Source organism: Pinus tabuliformis, chromosome 2_2 (genome assembly GCF_031772625.1).
Source record: "Pinus tabuliformis cultivar Carrire ecotype Pingquan chromosome 2_2, CPIR1, whole genome shotgun sequence".
In the NCBI taxonomy this organism is placed as follows: domain Eukaryota; kingdom Viridiplantae; phylum Streptophyta; class Pinopsida; order Pinales; family Pinaceae; genus Pinus; species Pinus tabuliformis.
The window spans coordinates 310,138,611-310,144,610 of NC_142300.1; positions in this window are offsets into that span (position 1 = coordinate 310,138,611).

Consider the following 6,000-nt stretch of genomic DNA (forward strand, 5'->3'; position numbering starts at 1 on the left):
CAACATCACAAGTTATTAAATAAGTGGAAGAGAGAGAGATAGAGATAGAAGAAGAGGCAGAGAAGGAAGTGAAATAGGAGAAAAATCTCATTGCAGAGTAGAAGGAACATAACCAATGTGGTTTTGTAGATGTTTTTACACTTACAATTGATTTCTAGTGTGCATGTACACAAAACTGTTATGAAGAACAGTTAAATTTATTTGAAGCATGGCTTGCAGTACCATGCCTTGATAAATTCTGCATAGAAGTTGAATAAATACATGTTGAAAACATCTTCGATGTTAAGAATGTCAATGAAATTTTGAGGTATTGGAGTCGTGAAGAAATATTTTTTTATTATAAACTTATGTTGTAGCAAATTGATGATGAAGATGACACACGAGAAGATAATATGTGGCAACAACCCACATACTAGTATTTTTTGGAAGAGGTCCACGACATGCATAGACAGGTTCGAAATATTGAAGACCTCCACGAGAAAATGAAGAAATTGAAATTTAAAGCCTATAACAAGAAGAAAAAGATGAAAAAAATAGAGGCTACTGAATCTCGAAGAAGAGAAGAAGAAAAGTAAATGTAGTTGATGTACATTTTCGAAATTGTAAGCCTAGCTCAGACATAAACGACAAAACATCTTATTTTAAATTTTATGTGGCTGTAATTCATGGGGAGTGTTGGAAAATTTAATTCAACCACGTGTTAGGTGTCAAAATCATCCATCCAAGTGTCCTAGTTCAGTTTTAGTTAGTCTAGTTTAGTTCAATCTCACTGCAGTCATTTAATGTTGATGTCTCCAATCCAATCTTATTTAACTCATTTGTAATATTGAGAAGAAAAATTCTCTCCTCCACTCTTTCTTTTCCATTTTTGTCACATAGTAGATCATGTTTCGAACCGAGTAGTAAGCAACCATCTGTCATGATTAGAAGCCATCACGAAGCTTTTAATTGCAATGTAAGAGGAATTATCCAAGCACAACAACAAGATGAATATTTTGTTTACCATAAGCGGAAAAGAATCAATAAAAGTAGAATGAACGTGGTCAATATTCCTATCATTTGCAATAATTTGATGATAACCCTTAAAGGTTAATATATTGTGCACACTGCAGAGGTGCTCCAAGAGTGGGGTTCTTCCACACCTCTCCAATCCCCATAATGTATCAATGTCATGCCCCCTCCCCTCCCTACATAAGAGATCTTGAGTTCCATAAGTTCTAGCATCATTGGGCAAAGAAGTGGGAGTGTTAGGCATAATAGTGTGAGTGTGAGAGCACTCAATGATGGAATCACCACTTAAAAAAATATCCTTCTTTTATTTTAAAATTATTTGTTATGGACTCACAAATAGTGGAAATAAAAAACCCTCCATGAAGGGAATTATGTTCCATTAGAGCTTTATGAGCCAACTGAAAATCAGAAATATGACTTCGACAAAATTAGAAATTTATTTTCAAATTTACACGAAAATATAAATATTAGAAATTATTTTCGAATTTAAAGGAAAATAGAAATATTGAGATTTTTCCATAAACTTTGGTTAAAATTGCAAATACAACAAAATAATACAAAATCAATGGACTTTGACTACTAAGAGAATGTTATAGTCCCTTGTGAGGAAGAGGCACACTAATAAATACATCTAATATTTAATTAAATTTCTTATATTAAATTATTAATCAATAGAAACTCTATGAAATAATCTTTAAAATTGTTACACCTACATATATAATCTCTAATAAAAGTGGGTCCTTCTCGAGAAAAGTGTTATATACACTTTAAAGGTTTACAATTTTAAATGAAAAACCTAAAATTTTAAATCAAATAGTAATATATTTTAAAATTTAATACTAAATCTAATTAAAACCTAAATTTTTTTGAATCACATATAATAAAATAAATTAAATTGAATTACAAATAAATTAAATTGAATTACAGAATCAAGTACTATGCCTCATTTCTTCTGTAAGCTTGTCTTGTCTATCTCAACCATATCCATTTCGAATTCTCCCATGTGTTATTGCTTATATAATGTTGTTATTGCTTATATAATGTTCACTACCTTTTTATATGTGAGAACTTTCTAATAAATCCCAATTGAACAGTTTCCTAATAGAACATCTTTTGAGATGTTAATTGTTCGATTAATTGTAGATATAGATTAATTCGGTTAGTTGTAATTATGTTTTATATCATCCTAAAAACTGCTGTAGAAAGGATGATATTACATATTCGTAATAAATACATTTAATCGCTATAAGTGGTGTATCAATATTCTTTATTTAAATTTGTTGTATTAACTCAAAAAGCCGTGCAAACTCTATTAAAGAATGCAGTTGAAAATTGCGACAGTTTGATAGTTAATCTAGAATGAAGCTTGGTCGTTGTTATTAAAAGTTATGCTTTGCAGTGGTTATAAGGATGTTATATCTTTCCTTTCAGCCATAATTATTATGGCAATAACACAGATTTATATAAAAATAAGCAAATTGCAGATGTAAGAATAATTGTGAATGAATTATACAGGGGCTATATTGAGTTCTATTGAAAAACATAAACATTATTAGATTCTTTTAATTATTTCTTTTATTTTTATTTTTATGAAATACATCTAAACCATAAAATTGATATAATTGGAGAAGCATGGATAAAAATTTTAAGCCTGGTCAATCCATTTGGATGAAAAATATAGCCTTACCTGCAAAACTATCTGTTTTCTGAGCATATCAAAACAATATTTAGTGAACTCCTGGACTTTCGTTGGAGAAACACAACCACAATAAATAAATATATTAAAGAAAATACAACAATGGCATAGATACAATGTGCAAACCCTTTGCTGTTTCAAAAATTCAAACGTCACTCCTTTTTTTAACTTCCATCGCGTATCAATGTCTACGCAATACTATGAATCTTAACTATGAAAATTACACGACACATTCTATCATCGACATGTAGAACAGACTACCTATGGAGTCCACTGGAAGTGCTTTCAGGCTTATTGAGGAGGTAATATACATATTATTGACAAGAAACATCGACGTTACCTCGTTGTGCTAGTGCAAGGTAATGCAAATAGTTGTACCCCCTCATAAAATGGAACTGTATACCATACCGATCACAAAATCAATAACTTGACTCAGATTATATGGTAAAAACCCATTCAAAACAGATTATATGGTATAATTTACAATGGCTATTAGTATAGAACAGGCCAGGATTGTGCTGCATTGTTTAGATATCGCAGGAAATACGGGATGAAAATCTTATTGACTAAAATAATCATAGGCTGATAGGAGAGACAAATTTATTTCGTATGGTATTATTAGAGTGATAATATTGCAAACACTGTTTAAGCCTGTCACTACGCCCCTCGGCACCCGTATCCACAGTGAAAGCTAAGATTTACCCAACTATGTCTGTCGCCTGGTTAAGCGAGTTCACTCTATCTGAGAGCAGATAATCCTTGAACTTTGAACTGATCCTCAATCCACGTGGGTTTTTTTTTGATAAGAGGTTGCTGCATTTCTCAACAATTATTTCTTTCATTCATACAAAGATCGATATCACGATGGTTGACACAGATAACAATTAACCACATGCAATCCATTGAGAATGCTCTCCATTATTCCTACATTTAATAATTCAATAAAAAAAATTAGGCTTTTATGTTCTTTTATAACACAATTTTCTACATACCTCACAATGCAGCTTTCCTTTTTTGTTGTTGAAGCACTCACTTTTTATATATTTTTATTGCAAGTTAATTTAAAGAATAGAGAATTAGCCCATGTATTTAGAGAGTAGAACAATGTGTTCAGTTAATTTCATAAGCACACATTTACAAAAATCAATTTCACTAGCTTCTTGTTTACAAAAGTTGCAAAAGGTTTCTTCTACAAACTAGCCGGGTTGTGTCTAGAGTTTATTCTTGTACAGTAATATGGCTAGTTTGTGTATAGAGTTTATTCTTGTACAATAATATTCATATTAATTCACATTCCGTGTCTAGAGTTTATTCTTGTACAATAATATGGCTAGTTTGTGTCTAGAGTTTATTCTTGTACAATAATATTCATATTAATTCACATGAATGTGAAACTGTCATGAGGAAGTAGGACCAAGTGGGACAATTGTCATATAACCTCAATACTATTGCATGATGGAACCCTTCTATTCTTACATAAATGAGAGTGTGGTTATTCTAACCTTAGTAATTTCAATTGATATATTCATTCCTCAATTTCAATTGATATATTCATTCCTCTTAGCCCCACCTACCACTGTATGCCACCACATAAAGTTTTTACTCCTTAGAAATCTATCCTACCACTCATATAAAATCAATTCATAAACTTTATAACACATTATACCAATAACACATGATCCTATACCAATTAATTATTTATAAAATTTGAAAATTTAGACAAATACTAATTATTATAAGACTTAATTACACTACTACACCAAGGGCAATTTTCAGACATTTTTTTAAGATAAAAGAAATCTTTTGTCTTAAAAAATCACTTTTTATTTTAGTTATTTTACATTAAAATTTAATATCAATTGAATTGTCTTAAATATAAACAAAGAGTTTGAGACAAAAATAATTTAACACAACATTATATTTAAGACAAAAATAGTTTAAGACAAAAATATTTTAAGACAAAAGCATTTTGAGACAAAAATATTTTAAGACAAAACTTTATATTTAAAACAAAAATAATTTAAGACAAAAATATTTAGACACAACACTTTATATTTAAGACAATAGTAGTTTGAGACAAACATCTAAAGACAAAACATTATATTTAAGACAAAATTACTTTAAGACAAAAACAATTTAATACAAAATTATTTTAAGACAAAACATTATATTTAAGACAAAAACACTTTGAGACAAAACTTTATATTTAAGACAATGACCACTTTAGATCAAACCTATTTAATACAATTAACAATTAAGACACAAACATATAAATTTAAGACAATATTAGCTAACAACTGCAAAATTGACTCTGAGAGTGCACACTAAGTCCGCTAGCTTGTAGGCAACTATTGTCTTGCACCTATACCGAGGTTGTTATTTTACTTACCATTCACGTTATCTTATATAAAGACAACGATTTGTTGGAATCTTTATTTTGTGGGGGTAGTCGACTAAGAAGAACGCAACAAGTTTTACTAACAAGATTTCTTGGATGTCAATTCCTCTTATGTCCCTTTCATATATGCTAATACAATTAGAGACAACTTGTCTATCGTTGCATTTGGCACTGCTACATGGAGGGGGATTTTAAGACAATTTTTTAAGAGAAAAAAAATATTTTTTCTTCAAATTTTCAATATGAAGCGATAGTAAAAAAAGGTAAAGGTAAAGAATTAGGGGTCCATCTACTAGCATTCACCAAGTGGTTGGTTTACAATGGTTGTGAAGTGATATTCAACAAAGGAAAATCATTCCGGAGACACATAGACACCGAGCAGGTGAAGTTGATCACGGTTTGTGTGAAGAGCCTATATAAGCTAGATGTGGAAGATTGTGCTACATTAAGCACTAAGGTGGAGAAAGTGAAGGTCACAATGTCGATGAACTTTGGCACAAAATACATGCTCATTTGCATCATGGTACCTCGAATATTATAGAACAAATAACCATTGACCTCCCTAAAGGAGCACTTAAGCGATAGTATATATGCAAAGGATGTACGTTGCAGAAGTACATAAAATCCACATTCCATGATCGGGAAAACAAAGCACATGCAGTCCTAGAAAGGATCCACTATGATGTTTATGGAACTCTCTCAACAACCTACACTCTTAGACACAAATATTTTGTCATTTTTATTGATGACTTCTCACGGAAGTGTTGGATCTTCTTCACGTGGAATAAAGATGATACATTCTCTAAGTTCATAGAATCCAAGACACTTGTTGAAAAAGAAGCTAGCAAGAAGGTGAAGGCTCTGTTGTAGAGGCTGCAACACCCTCCAAAATTTT